This window comes from Protopterus annectens, chromosome 3.part0 (genome assembly GCF_019279795.1).
Source record: "Protopterus annectens isolate FY-2018-M chromosome 3.part0, PAN1.0, whole genome shotgun sequence".
Lineage (NCBI taxonomy): Eukaryota > Metazoa > Chordata > Ceratodontiformes > Protopteridae > Protopterus > Protopterus annectens.
Genome location: NC_056731.1, coordinates 1,768,481,111 through 1,768,497,504, shown reverse-complemented (window position 1 = coordinate 1,768,497,504; position 16,394 = coordinate 1,768,481,111). Strand labels below are relative to the sequence as shown.

Genomic DNA, 16,394 nt, shown 5'->3' with positions numbered 1-16,394 from the left:
ACCTTCTCCATCCCTTAATTTGCAAACTCCTTATCTTTATGTCTAAGACTTCCAAATACAGGGCAAACAGGAGAGGTGACAGTGGGCGACTCAGTCTCATTTCTCTTTCGGGTCCCTATTAATTTGATGAAACTTTAGCTTGTCGAACTACAAAAGATTGACAGCTAAAGGTCAAAACGTCCAAACTGAGAACGATTAGCTAAGCAAATTTTTTCCCATGAAAAGAATTTGCTTGGCCATTACACAAAACAAAAACCTTTTTGGCTGTGCCTCCCCCTCCCTAACTAAATATACTAACTCCAAAATCGCTCCACATCGGGGAAAGGGAAAATTCCCGTTAACGGCTAAGCAATTTCTTTCCCTTAGAAAAAATTCACATAGCTGGACGTTTGTGGTTTGGCTCTTTCGATCTTTAGCTGTTGATCTTTTGTAGTTCGGCAAGCTAAAGTTTCGTCAAATTAATAGGGACCCCCTCTTTCTACTTTAAAGTGCTAGACAGTCTTCCACTTATCTTCATAGCAGCCCAAGAGCAAAGATAAATGTGCTTCAATAGGAAGATAAACTCCTCTGGGAACTCCAGCCTCATTAGGATTTCCCACAAGTAGTCACAGTGCAACTGCTTTCTCTACATCAGACTTAGCATAAGAAGGGAAAACCAGGTTCTATCCATCTCTGCATCCATTAGCCTTATGATGTAGTCAAATGTTTGTCTCTAATAAACCCAATCTGGTCAAGGTCTATAATTCTAGAAAGGATGGCTACTAATCTATTTGCCAGTACAGCTGCAAATAGTTTATTAATCATGGTTTAAAGCAGCAAAAAGATGTATGAACCCGGATTACATTGGTCACAGCCTTCTTTTGGAATAACTGCCAATATAGCCTCTTTCCATGATCTTGGTATCTCCTTCTCCTGTTTTATCTGGCTAAATAAGTTTCACCAATATGGTATTATTCTGTCTGGTATAGCCTTCCAAACCTCAACAGTCAATCCATCACTTCCCAAGGGACTTTCCATTCTTTAATATACCTAGTTGCTCTCTCAACTCTTTTTCACTGATGGAATGACTTATTGTTTCCTTATCTTCTTGGGTTAAAGTAGAAACTTCTAACCCCATCAAAAAGTCATCCATTTCACCCGACCAACCCTAGTTATCCTGTTAAATCTTATATGGTTCTTGATAATATTCAGCAAAAGTCTGCACAATCTTTGCGAGTTCCCTACATATTTCCACCGGATTTTTGGTCCCCAATCTTTACAACTCCCATCTGTATTTTTTGTAGTCTCCAGTAGCTGGCTGACCATTTTTTTTTTGAGATTTAGGAGACCACCTAAAAAAACCCTGCCCTAGCAATGCTTTCCTCACCTCAAGTACTCTTTGTGAATATTGTGACCACCCCTTTTCCAATTCCTGCAGCAGATCTTCCTGCTCTTGTGTTTTACTCCATGTCTGGGTCTTTGGTCAAATCTGTATTTTCTAAACAGGCATCTCTACCTCTCTACATACCTCCCTTTAACTTGGAGCCTTTCCTTTAACTTGGAGCCTTTCCTTCATCCTTGTTTTAAGCGCTTCCTATTCTATACCTCCTGTTGATGATGACTACCCCTCACTAGGTCTGTTTTTTTTTCTTTTTTGGGGGGGAAAAGAGAGTACACAGTTCTTTCTTCTGCTTGTCTGTTAGCCAATGAGCATCTACCCTCCAATGTTTTTCACCCTTCAGTCTCGACAGTACCTTAATATAAACTAACACTGGTGCATGGTCTGAAATTGCTATTGAGTGAGTTCTAAAATTAGTTCCCAAATACTCATTATCTGCCATTATATAAAACTTGAGTAGTCGAGACTATCCTCCATGTTCGCCTGACTAGTAAGTGTATTGTGGACTCTGTATGGTGTTACTGCTTATATTCTGTAAGCTCTGGATCTTGCAAAAATAGGACAGGAAGCAAGAATAATTCTGGCCTATGGACTCTTCTCCATATCTTTAACAGAGGTAACGAAGTTCCACAAACTATTAGAGTTAATCCCTGCTGGTGTTCAACTAAAGCAGCTAGTAATAATCTAAGCTTATCCTTTCTTATTTGTGGGGGTTTATTTATTTATTTATTTTACATTTGTTGACCGGGTTAGTCTAGCTGGGTTGGAACCCTTTTTCAGTGGAGACCTAGGAAGAAAAGCTCCACAAAAACACACACACTTAATTTTTTTACTTATACATAGATACTGACAATAGTAACCCACAAGAAAAAAATTAGCTTAGTTTTACATAAGTGACATATAGATTCAAATATCAACATTGTACAATAAATACATTCATCATTTATGTTCGGGAGAGACATAGTAAGGCACAAAATGTCTATTAGAGTCTATAGCAAAATAGGTAGGTGCAAGATGGAGAAGCTATATGAAGGAGTAGCAAAGAGAAGTACAGTGGTAGAGAAAGGAAGTTGGGTGACAGAGGAGTGAAAAACGGGGGAGGGAGGAGTAAAGTCAGTCAGGGGGATAATTGCACTGGCATAGTCTTATACTGCTTAGGTGTTTTTTTTACTGAATGTTTAAACTGGTGTTTAGATGCAGTAATTCGAATTTGTAAATTTCAGCTGTTTGCTGGGGAATAGCTGTAGAAGTTCTTGCCAATTTTAATCCTTGGCTTGTATATAGAAAGGAGATGTTGTTCTAAGCTCTGAAGAGTTCTAAGTGGGGTGTAGGGGGATAGGATAGAGTTAACGCTGGTACAGAAAGAGAGCTGATGTAGAACAGTGTGAATTATTTGAAGTTGAGAGAGGAGAAGGTTGTTGGGAAGCTCTAACCAGTTTAGTTTCCTGAGTGCTAAGCAGTGGTGAGAATAGTATGGGTGTTCAGCAGCAAATCTGGCCACCTTGTTGTATGTGGATTCCTATTTAGAGAGAAGTGTGGTTTGTAAGTTGGTGAGGATTTGGAAGTCATAGAGAAGGGCTGGTAGTAGGTAGGCATGGATGGGATAGGGCTGTCTTGGCTTTACTGGATAAAAAGTTTTTGGTCCTGTAAAGTCCAAGTTTTTGGTGTGTTTTTTTTAATGTTACTGAGAACTTGTCAAATTTCAGTGGGTCATCAATAAAGACCCCAAGTAGTTTGGTATGTGTTTCTACTGTGATGGGTGTGTTATTGTGAGAAGAGATAGAGAAAGACGGTTTAAGAGGATACATCGTTTTTGAAGAGTTTAGTCTTCATTGGGTTTAGGATTAGCTGGTTCTTGAGCCAGTTTTCGATAGACAGGAAGGAGTTCTGAATTGTATGCAAATCTGGGAGGGTATCGGCTATGGTGATGACTGTGGAGTCATCAGCATACTGTATCATAGTTGACTGTGTTGTGGATATAGATAACTAGTTGGTGAATATATTCAAGAGTAGTGGGCTCAATATTGAGCCTTGGGGGACCCCCATCTTTATGGGAAGTTCTGGGGAGATAGCAGTAAGTCATTTAACTGACTGGAGACAATTGCTGAGGTAGCTGGAGAACGAAGATATAGAAGAGGAGGACAGGTCGAGTTCAGAGAGTTTATTTAAGAGGAGGGGGTGAGATACAGTGTTGAAAGCTTTTGAGAGGGCAAGAAAAAGGCAAGAGAGTAGTTTGTTCTGGTCTCTGGCTTGTAAGATGGTGTTGATAAAGAATATGAGGGCTGTAGAGGTACTGTGGCCAGGGCAAAACCCATGTTGGGTGGGGGTTATTAGATTCTCTTGCAATGAGGTATTGTAGGACTTGCTTGTGTACACATTCATCTAAGAAGTTAGAGAGGAGTGATAGTATTGCTATGGGCCTAAAGTTGGATAGTTCGGTAGAGCTGCCACCTTTATGGATAGGTAAGGTGTAGAATTTCTTCCAGACAGCAGGGACTTCTGCCTCAGTAACGGAATGGTTGATGAGAAGAGAGATGGGTAGGGCAATGGAGTTGACTGCTTTCTGTAGGAAGAGTGGAGGGAGACCATTTGTTGAGGGTCACCAAGGTTTAAGTTTAAGAAGCAGGGATTTAATGTAGTTGGTGGATACAGTTTTTAGAGAGAAGGGTGATGAGATGTTAGAGGGTTTGAGAGGGTAGTTGGGTGGGGTATTATCAGTATTGAAATTACGACAGCTGATTAGTTTGCTAATGGAATTTATGAAATAAGAGTTAAAATTAATAAAGTCTGAAGTGGAATGGTAGAAGGGCTAGGCTGGGTAGGGGTTGCCAGGATGAAGGATTTGGTTAACTGTATGCCAGAATTTCTTTGGGTTGTTACGATGTGATTATATAATGGTTATTGTGATGTAAGCTCAGTAAACTTTAAGCAGCATATACCTACACCTGGAGAACTGTTTTAAGTTGTTGGCTCGGGGTGCTATAGCGGAATTCTCTCATTCCGAGGGCTAACTGTCTACCAAGGAAAAGTCAGGCCCAATCCGACTGCTGCCCAGTCTCCTCTAGATGTTTCTCTAAAGGCTGGTGAAAGCCCTGAAGACCATCAGGTGCTTGCTATGGATTCCTCTGCTGTGACATCATCAGAGGCTGGCATGGCTCTGTCTTATCACACATCCTTGGAGGCTTTTCAAACATCTGCACCTGAAGTTGAGGGGGGAACCTTGGCTGATAATATCCAAGGAACCAAGGGGGATTCCTCAGATTTTAGTGAGGTAGGAGATTCCTACAGCTATTATAAAGTTGCTTCATGGGTCTGAACCTCCGAGGGTGTTTCAAGCAGATGCCCCTCATAAAAAGAAACAAGACAAAGCATATTTCCCCTGTCATGAGGGATCTACATTGTGAATGGCAGAATTTCACTCGGGGTTTATTTAATGCCTTGATGGCCTTAAAGCCTCTGTTCCTGCTCACCCCACCTCGGTCTTCCACTCCAGTGAAAAAGCCTAGAGAATTACATTCCTCAGATGAGGATCTGGACTCGGGGGTGGGGTGGAGTGGATCCTTAGCCTATTCTTCCCAAATCCCTTACCCCTTCGACTATAGTTCAAATGAAGAGGATTCCTTAAGTCCAGACTCCCCTTTAGAAGAGCTCTCCTTTGGGGATACCATTGCATATATGATGGACTATTTAAAGTGGGATTGTTCCCAGGTCCCTGATATTCCTAAAAGGTAATATGAGCTCCTACACATGGAATCTTCCAAACCATCCGCTGTTCCTCCTGTTCTGGCTGCCCTTTTGGATACCTTTTCTGCAGATTCTGTACCCCCTGACTCTCACCTCCTGTTCTAAAAAAGATGAATAGGTATCAAACTGCCAGCCCAGCTATCTGAAATTTTGTAAATAATTTTGTCATTTGTGACTATTGATATGATTTATACAGAACTGTATGTTATGTACTGAGCTTCAAGAATGTAACCACATCATACTCTGCTGGAACATAGAAGATTAACTTGTGAAACTTAAAGAATAATTGAGGTTCACTTACTTTATAGCTGGCCATAAACACGAGATGTTATCTCTCAGTTTCAATGCAGAAGCAGACACAATGTCTAGAGCTAGTAGTTTTTGTATTGTCATGGAGAAGAAGTAATTAATAGGTTTAAAATGTAAAGTGTTTTATTATTTTATGACTTCAAAGATCTGAGAAAACTTCTGAGAGATATGTATTTTTAACACAGACGTGAAATTCTGTTAAGTTACTGTTTAGTCTGGGAACTGAAGTCAGGTGACAAACAGTGATGTCACTCAAGCTAACCCAGCAGTAAACTGGATATTAATTTAAGACCTCTCTGAGAGAGACTGTGCATTTTGTATTTTGTCTTGGACCTAGCAAGAACATCCATTCATCATCATCATCTGCACTTCTGACTGTGTGTTGCTTTGTAAGACTTGAGGCACAGTATCTCTCTTAGATATAGATAGGAATATAGTAAAGACTAGTTTAGATGTTTTCTATTTTATTTACGACTGTCCTGCAATGTTGTTTTAAAATATTTCCTGTGATTTTGAACTCTGAAGCAACTGTGTCGATTGAATGAGCATCGTCTTGTTCCTTTATTTATTATTAAATATATTTAAACCTATCTTTGTGTCTGATATTTGTGAGACATATTTAAGCTCCTAGCATACTTGCATATCTATTTGGTGACACTGTACAGACCACTCCTAATAGCCTGGCGCTTAGTCAAAACTACCATTTGGATTAATAGTACCATTACACAGTAGGATTGGACACCCATTGTAATGGCCTTATAGTAGCCAATAAGTAAGAGCTGGCTGGTGGCAGGTGGAACTACCTTATAGTCTAGGAAAAAGGGGGCATAGCTAGGAAACCTGTGCCAGCCTTCCCAAGGTATGTGTGTGCGTGTATATAAATCAAATCTCAAAGTCTGTGTGTGTGTCAGCTACTTGGGCAGAGAAACGAAGCACTGATTGGACAGAGAGGCTACTGGAGGTCTTAGCTTGGCCACTCGGCTGAGATCTTAACCCTATAGCTGTGCAAGTGGGAAGTCTTATTGGAGATCTGGAGAAAGACGGCGAAACCAGCCCCAGACTGACTGCGATCTCTGTGTGCTCTTAAAGGAAATTATACTTTACTGTGTGTGTACTTGTCGTCCTCCCAATGTGCATTTCAACTAGCTGTTGCCAGTGGTGAGGATTGAGGTTCCTTGATTACTGGGCCAGTGCAGGGGTGATACAATAGGTTCTACACGGTGCCAGAGGAGTGCAAATTTCTTTTATAAATGCCCTTTTGCTAACAATTCTGTAGTGACAGTCTCTTTAACAAGCCATCCAAGATGTTGCCTTCTATCAAGCTCCTTCCTTTTGACAAGGATAGTAGGGCTATAGAACGTTTAGGCAAGAAAGTTTATACTGCTGCCACTTTGTCCTTTAGGACTATTAACTACCAGAATCATATGACCAGGTATGTTTTGGCCATTCTTTCTCAGGTTTCCAAGGTGGTTTCTGACCTTCCTGACTTTAAGAACAATACTTCTGCCCTTTCCCTGCTGGGCTCCACCTTGCAAGTTGCTCTCCATTCAAACAAATGCAACAATGATGCAGCAGATGCCTCTTCCAGGGCTACTGCCTTTGGTTCAGTCATGAAGCATTATTCTTGGCTTTACTCTTTTTTAATTTCTCCAAGTCTTTTGGGTTTCTAATACCACGATGGGAATGTATGCCATTCCTAAGTCAAGGTATGATTAAAGTTCATGAAATTAGTATGGTTTCAATCCTTGATATTAGCCAGAAGTGCTCCTTGGAGTATCGGCAATGTTGCATGCAATATGTAAAATATTCCTTAATGAGTTTTATTTGCATTTATTCATGCTTAATTGTTGATCCTTCATCAATTCCCAAATATTTATACAACTCCCTCTTGCTCAAATTCTGTTATATCACATTCTTGTCCCAAACTAGTTTTCTTGGTGCTGAAACTTTCCTGCTTTAAAGGTTGCATCTGTACATATATCAAGACCAAATGACATTCTTAAATCATCTGAAAAAGTTTTGACTACTTGCAGTTGTGCTTTCAGTTCCTCATCTGATGAGCTATATAGTTTTAAATAATCTAAAAGAGAAGATGAGAAGTCTTTACTCTTTGTTGCTTTCTGGGAGCCAAATTATAGCCATGACTTAAATCTGTTAAGCAGACAGCTTAATGGGTTAAGGGCAAGCAAAACAGCATTGGTGACAAAGTCATCCTGGAATATCCTCCTTTGAATTTTTATCCCTGGAATAATAATTTGTCCTTTATCATGGCTTAGCTGCAGAGTGGTTTTCCACTGTTTCATGGTTGCTGTAATATAGTTTATTGGTATAGAGTGTGTCTTATACATTTTTAAGCACTCCACTCTTTTATCCATCAATGTGGGATACTGTCAAATGCTTTTTTGTAGTCTATCCATGACATACTTAGATTCTTCCCCTTTTTACAAGTTCTCCACTATGACTTTAACAACAAATGATCCTTTGTTTCATATGATTTTCTTTTATTACCCCTTTGTTCTATTGCCATAATTGAGTTTTCTTCTAAATGACTATAAACTCTATCTGCATCAACTCCAGTGTATAGTTTATATGTTGTCAGAAGGCAAGTTATCGGTCTATAGTTTTTAGGATACTTACAGGTTCGCTCTAAATTAGGAGCATAGGTTTTCCTGTTGTTAGCTAGGCTGGTGTCTGTTTGGGGTGCACATAAAATAGTTCTTACTCATGAATAAATCTTCATGCAAAGATGTTAATACTTTTAGCCAGAAGTTAGGTACTACATCTAGACCGGGGATTTTCCAGTTATAGGCTTTTCTTAACTTTGTTTCAATCTCTCTGGCCATTACTTCAGTCTATTTCATATCATGTACATTTGAACTTCTTATTCTTTCATTTACTTCTTCATACTCAGGCTTTACCTGATGATATCCGGGCCAAACTTTTGGATGCTTCTTTGGATAACAAAAGTCTTTTTGGAATAGCTGCTGCTGACCTTTTCAAATCCATCCGGGATAACGGCAAAGCCTTGCAGGAGGTGAAACATGCTTTTGTTTCTCCTATTCCTAAGTTTCAGGGGAATTATTCTTCCAGGTCTGCCTTTGTGTGTAGGCAATCGCGCCCTCCTTCTAAGGGTAAGAAGGGTTCTAGGCATGTTCCAACTGCTATGTCTACTCAGACTCCTTTCTCTCAGAAACCTTCCTTTTAGGACAAACCTGGTTCTATTTGATTTGCTTCCCCTCTCCTAGGCCAAGTTCCCTTATCTCTTCCTAAATGGCTATGAATCACCTCAAATTCTTGGGTTCTGTCTATTGTCAGTCAGGGATATTTCATGGTTTGGAAGTCCCTTCCTCCCTTTACAGGCATTCCTCTACCTCCTGAGGAACAGCTTTCTCATTTCCCAGAGATTCTTCTATCTGTTTTGGATCAGGGAACCATTCAAGCTGTGCCTCCCACCCAGATGGAGAAGGGATTTTATTCCAGAATGTTTTTGGTTCCATAAATGCAGGGTATATGGAGACCAATTCTGGACTTTTCCCTGCTCAACACTTTTCTCAAGGTTCCTTCTTTTTGGATGTTATCCCTTCAGACAATGTTTCCTCTCCTACTTCCTCTGTTTTTTTCAGGATTTCAAGTATGCTTACCTTCACATCCCCATACATCCACATTTCAGGAAGTTTTTAGATTTCTTTCTCTCTTCTTTGCATATTCAGTTGTCTGCTTTGCCCTTTGACCTCTCTACTTCCCCCCCAGGATATTCACCAAAAACCTTCTCCTGTAATTGCCTTTTGCAGGATTTAAGGTATTCAGATTTTTCCCTACCTAGATGATCTGCTTATCTAAAACCCTTCTCCCAACAGCCTGCTTCAGGATCTCCAGTTTACTACTAGACTATTCTGGGTCTGGGGTTCACCTTAAAATGCCAGAAATCTGTTTTTATGCTTTCCTCAGATGCAGGCTTCAGACAGTTCCCATGTTGTTATCTCTTCCAGCCCCCAAGGCTGTCTCTGCTAACCTTTCTTCAGCCCCTTCTTCCTGTCTGTCACAGCCAGGGAATTTCTCAGGGTCCTAGGGTTTATGGCTTCCACCATTCTCATGCCTCTCTCACCAGAATGCAAAATGAGGAAACTTCAATGGTACCTCATATGTCAGTGTAGTTTTAACATTGCCACCCCCTGGAGTTCCTGGTTCCTTTTCTTCCTTGCCTCAAGCTCGGGCTTCAGCAGTGGATTCACTAACTCTCTCTCAAGCCAGGGCTCCCTTTTTAAGCACCAGTTGCCACTCAGCAGCTTTTTAAAGACACCTCAGACAGAGGGTGGGGTGCCTCTTGTGGTCCCCCCTAAAGATCCAGGATCTCTGGCTTCCTTATCACAGGTTAGACCATAGCAACATAAAATAGACGAGGGCTCTGATTCTGGCTGTGCATGCTTTTCATTCCCTATTTCATCCCTGGCACCTAAAAGTTTTCACAGACAATATCACAGTGATGTTGTCTGTCAAGCAGCGGAGCACAGTCTTACCCTTCTTTACAGACTAGCTCTACAGGTCTGGGATCTAGGTATCCACTATCAAGTATCAAGTGACTCTTCAAGTGGTTTACACTCCCTGAAAGCACAATTTATTGACACACTCTTGAGCAGGTCTAGAACAGAAGCTCAAGAATGGATGCTTCACAGAGATGTATCCCTTGTTATTGTTCATCACTGGGGTATTCTCCAGGTAGATCTTTTCGCCCCCCTTCTGAACAGGCACCTTTCACTTTTCTGTTCCATAGTCCCAAGTCCTCTGATTTGGAAAGTAGACATCCTGTTTTATCCTTGGAAGAGGATGTTTCTGTACACTTTCCCACCCCTGCCTCTATTATCACAAGTTCTACACAAGATCAGGCTGAACTCTCCCAAAATCTTGCTGGTGGTTCCTTTTTGGCCCAGACAGCATTGGTTCCCTCTTCTCTCTCACTTGGAAAAGGGCAATTTCCGCAAGCTACCACACTGGATGGATCTTCTCACAAAAGACAAGGGGATCTCTTGTCCATCCTCACCTGTCCACTTCTGAGGACATGCTCCAGGTTCTGCAGGAGGCCAAGAAACCCATTACCAAAAGTCCTATTTGTCCACATGGAAAAGATTTTCTGCCTGGTGCCTCTCTCACCATCAGAATCCCCTACCTGTAATGGTGCTGCAAAGAGCACTTCTAACTGATATCAAAGACTGAAACAATACTAATTTCATGAACTTTAATCATACATTGACTTTGAAATGGGGTCCATTTCTGTCATGGTATTAGAAACCTAAAAGTTTGGAAAAATTAAAAATAACGGTTCTTCTGGTTCTATCTTGTTTGTATGATCAGCTCCAGCTCCACAGACTCTGAAGTCTTTATAATAGTAGGAAAGAAAACTTTAAAGATTGCAGGGTAGATAAGTCTAAAATACAGTCTAGGTCTACGGCACACCTTGAAGTATGGGATAAATCCTCCCCAATGTTCAACAATTTTTGATTGTTTTCCCTTATTCCACAAGGCACTTAGCAACAGTTCTTTAAGCTGCTAAGTTTGCATTTTTACAAATATGAGCCTAGCAGACACCAGGTAAGGTCTCCTCAATAAATCAAAATCTTACCTTTAAGAACTTCAGTCCATTGAGAAAGTAAGTCCGAATAGGAATCCCCTACAATCTTTTCCATCAGATCCATCAGAACATTGATAAGAGATTTTCTCTATACTCTCTGTCCTCTAGCTCCTGTATTTTGTCCAATAGCTCCTTGTTTGTTGCATCTATTTCCATTTCCCCTTTCTCTGACTCTACTACTTCAGTGTGTCTGCTAAGCACTGTTTACGCCACATCAGTTCCTGCATCTGTCTATTTTCTTACCTCTGTGTACATAAGGTCATTTTTCCCCCTCTGTCTGACAGATCACTGTCCATTGGTTTCTCTCGCAATTGTCGGCTGCTCACTTCTGTCTCCTCTGAGCTCAAGTTACTGGTGACTCTTGTGCTCTGTTGCTTCCCTGCGTTCATTTAATTTCCCATCTATTCGACATCCAGCCTCTTTCCTGGCTTATTTTATCCCACTTGCGACAATTTATTTGCCAGAGTTTTTTTCTAATAAAAGCGTCAACTCCTACGGGAAGCATGGAGAACTCAAGAGCTGTTGCCTATCTGCTTGATGCCATACTAGAAGTTGACAGATGAATATTGACAAATAAGGTAAAAGGCTAGAGGACAACAACTCACACAAATAGTCAAGAATTGGGGGCAACCAGGTCTTAAAAGAGTCCTGGTCCTTGGACCGGCACCAACTAGAAAATATTTTCCACTTAGAAATATATGATTTCCTTGGAGGCTTTTTGGCCAAATACTTGATGCACATCCCACAGAAATAAGGTGCCTAAAATGCAAAAAAATTCTATCAAGGCAGTCAACTGATTAATATTCAGGCTGGAGTGTATGAAACATCCCCCTGTCTTGTGAGAATGAATCCTGTCTGTGGCGAAGCCTGTGGTAATTGCCCTTGGCCAGATTCATAATAAGGGAGAACCACTACTGTCTGGGCCAAAAGGGGGTCACCACTAGTGTCTTTGGCTAAACCTTCTAGATATAAACAATATCCCTGGATATCAGTGGAAAGGCATAGTGGAACATTCTTGTCCATAGGAATGAGAAAGCATCTTTCCTCCTGGCATGTATGAAAGAAATCTTGGAACAGAACTTCTTAGGTTGCTTGTTTTGAAGGGAGGCAAACATATCCATATGAGGTATTCTCCAAAGCTGGATCACTTCCTGGAACTCCCAGGTACAGTCATGAGTATATTCATGAGAGTCTGCCAAGGTCTTATTCATCTTGTCTGCTACAATGTCTTGCTCTGATGGAATGTACGAAGCCTGAAGAATAAAGAACTGACTTGCTATCTCCCAAGCTATCACAGTAAGTCTGCAAAGGGGGTAAGATCAGTTCCCTATTGAAATGTCAGCACTCATGCCAAGCATTGACACACACAAAAAATACAATAAATGCAGGAGAAGAGGGACTATATACATTACTCTTCTCCATTAAACTTATTTTGTAGGTGGGCAAGCCCCCCACACCCCTAAACTTAAATTAAATATGTCAACTCCGAAACTGCCATACCTTGGAGAAAAGGGAATATTCCAAAAATGGCCATCTTGGACTTGGTATTTCCAGGTCTGGTTTTTTTGGCCATTCACTCTCCATATTTCTGTACACGCGCATATGGGTCCTGACATTTCCATTAACTCCCTCTTTATTTATGTATCATATAATCGTGGTGCTGCCTGCAAAAACTGCAGATGTCCAGAAAACCAGACATGACTTAGTGCTTTCAAAGTAATTATCACTGCCAACATTTCCTTGATATTTATGTTTTTTGTCAGTTTTGTTTGTTACACAAACTTTGCAGTTTGTGTAACTGCTCCCCATACCAGGTCTAAAGTATCTGTCTTGACAGAGTAAACAGAAAGTGAAGGGGAGAATGGAAAACCTGGACTCAAAGAGAAAAGGTCTACCCACCAGAGAACATACCTCTTCCCGAACTCCAGAATAGGGATCTAAAAAGATTAAGGATGTAGATGCTGAGTCCAGACTGACATGAAGTACCACTGAATTTTCCTCATGCAAACTCTGGCCAGGGGAATCCTAAGACTCATGGAAGCTATGTATTCCAAAATCTTGAGTAACTCCTTTGTAGAGTTTGACTGGGAAAACTCAGGAAGATCACAAGTTATATATCTATTTTGCTTGGGGGGGGGGGGGGGTACTGCTTTTCCAGGAAAACTGTTGTGTGGGAAGAGATGAAAGAATATTTCTGTAACTGGAAACCCAGACTGAGTTGAAGATTCAGAACTTTTGCCAAGGACTCTGGACAACTGAAAAATAGTCTGTGAATATAATACAATTGTCTAAATATGGAAAAATATGAATGACTCGAAACCCACAATACACCGTTACTGGAGCCGGGATACTTTGTAAATACTCATGAAGCAGTGGATAATTCAAAAGGGTAAGTCAGAGAATTGATTGTGTGAGCTAGACACAGAAAATCTTAAGAAACATCTGAAATTTTTGCCATTGGGAGGTGTGATGGTAAGCATATTCTAAAACTAGCTTTATCATGAAAGCTAATAAAGGAACAACAGTTAATATGGGCTGAAGGGATAACATCCTGATCTTTGGGATCTCTACAAAAAGACTGAGAAAGGAAAGGTTTATCACAGGCTTACAATTCCCCTCTTTCTTTGGCACCAGAAAATCCTTGAATAAATCTCTTGGCCCATCTGGCAAGTGGGCACGTGTTCCATGACCTCCTGAGGGAACAAGAAGTTATGTACTCACCATAACGTTCAATGTATGTAAGTCCATCTTGCCTCACATTCTTACCCGTTGGTTCGAAGCCAAATATCGTCTCAGACTCAGCCAACTTTTCTAGCTCGAAGTCTTCTATTGGCTGGGCTAAGCAGGTATCCCATGGTGCGCACTGCTCCATATCCCCAGATCTAGTTTGCTGCAATACTCATTCGTACCCCATGCATACACAACATCCAGATAAAAGAACAAGCTAAAGTAAGGGAACTCTGTAGATGGAAACCTAACCTCCAGATCCCCCAGGAAGGGGGGAAGGTGGGAGGGTAAGTAAGAATGTGAGGCGAGATGGACTACATACATCGAACGTTATGGTGAGTATATAACTTCTTGATGTTATGTAGTCCTATCTCACCTACATTCTTACCCGTGGGACAGTGTCCCTAGCACCTACATCCTGGGTGGCTCATAGGAAGATACTCCTGAGAACTGTGGAGCCAAAGGATGACCTGCCCCTAGAAACCACGTCCAATTTGTAATGAGAAACAAATGTGTGAGGAGAAGCCCAAGTAGCTGCAGCACATATATCATCCATTGACAATCTGGCCTGATAGGCTGTAGATGTAGAAACAGCCCGACTAGAGTGAGCCTTAACCGGAAATGGCAGATCTTTTCCTCCAGTGTGGTAGACGAAAGAAATGCAACTAGATATCCATCTGGATAGGGTGATCTTGGAGACCGGGGACCCTATTTTGTTTTCTGAAAAGGAGACAAACAGTTTATCAGACATCCGGATATCTTTCGTTCGGTGCAGATAGAAACATAATTGTCTGTGTACATCCAACTGATGAAATTTAAATTCTGCCTTGTTTGAAAAATGAGGAAAGAACACAGGCAACTCAATGGATTGATTAAGATTAGACACGGAAGCCACTTTAGGAAGGAACGACGGGTTTGGTCTAAGAGAAACCCTGTCCTTATGGAAGATTAAGTATGGAGGTTTGATGGAGAGGGCTTGAATTTCTGAAACTCGCCTTGCTGAAGTGATTGCTGTTAAGAAGGCTGCTTTCCAGGTCAAGAATTTTAATTCACAAGTAGCTGCAGGCTCGAAAGATGGTGAAGTAAGGGCTTGTAGAACAAAATTGAGATCCAAGGGCATGATCGGTTCGGAGACCGGGGGACGGAGTAACAGAGTACCCTTCAGGAAAGCCTTGCAGAGTCTATGAGCCATGAGACTAGGCTCATTAGCAACATGAAAATTAGAGATCCCTGCCAATTGAACTTTGATGGCAGCTGATGCGGAACCTTGATGGAAAAGCATAGACAAAACTCCAAGACTGAAGCAATTGGAGCTGTGTAAGGGTCAATTCCTTGGGTATGCACCCAAATAGAAAACCTCTTCCATTTGCTAAAATAAATCTTCCTAGTAGATGGCTTATGAGAGGAAGATAATATGTGAACCACTTCTGGTAAGAATTCATGAAGCCTAACTAACGATGGAAGTGGAGTAGCCAGGCTGTCAACCGGAGGGTCAACAGGGAGGAATGGAACTGTCCCGACACGTGTGTCAATCTGGTTGAGGGTCCAGAATCCAAGGAGTGTCCACAATGTATGGTTGAAGAAAGGGGAACCAGACTTGACGAGGCCAGTGTGGAGCAATCAGAATCAGTCTGCTTCCCAAGGATTGAGCTTTCTGAATCACCTTTGACAGTAAGGGAAATGGAGGGAAAGCATAAAGCAGGCCGGAGGGCCAATTGTGAACTCCCTGGGTGACTCCCCCTGTGGGGGGGGGGGGGATCAGCGTGAAGTAGCTGCTGCATTTTGCATTGAGGGGGCTGGCAAAAAGATTGCAGCAAGGCTGACCCCATCTGCTGAAGATTCACTCTGCAACTAGGCGATTCAGGGACCATTCGTAAGGCATCAGAATAGCTCTGCTTAGCCTGTCCGCAATCACGTTGGACTTCCCCGGAATGTGCGCTGCCACCAGAAACCATTGGGAAGTTACTGCCCACTGCCATACTCGCACGGCCTCTCTGCACAGTGGGCAAGACCTGGTTCCCCCCACTTGTTTAGATAACACACTACTGACATGTTGTCCGAGTGTATTGCAATCTTCCCTAGAGATAGAACGCTCTGAAGTGCCTGCAACGCAAGTAGCACTGCTCTCATCTCTAGAAAGTACAGTTTTGTACCTACCATAAATGTAGATGTTCAAGTGTTCACCCTGCTGCAGTCATCACACTTGGGTTATCCTGTCGTCAGGCGGTCCCGCAGTCGGCCGGATTTCCAAAGTCTTGGTCCGACGTCGGTTGCTGTCGCCTCATCCCTGACGTCAGTGCGCCAGGGGTACATATATTGCAACCGATGCCATTTTCTTCAGTTTTTCTTGCCCCAGATGTCAGGTGCCCCCAAAAGGGTGATCAGATTTAGTACCAAATGGTGTGAACACTGCACAAACACAAAATCCCTTCAGTTATAAGCAAATACATCAGTAAGGCATAGCAGAGATTTAGCCAGTAGATCAGACGGGATGGAGGGAGGGTAACCTGGACTGCAGCACGGTGAACACTCAAAACACCTACATTTATGGTAGGTACAAAACTGTACTATGTTCATCGTGTTAGCCTGCTGCAGTCATCACACTTGGGT

General features: G+C 41.7%; 1 protein-coding gene across 1 annotated transcript in view; it reads right to left on the bottom strand.

Moving 5' to 3' along the window:
• LOC122797181 (shootin-1-like) overlaps nt 1–16,394 on the bottom strand; it is a 1,945,876-nt gene that overhangs the window by 361,978 nt on the left and 1,567,504 nt on the right. The gene's annotated exons all lie outside the window — the stretch shown is intronic.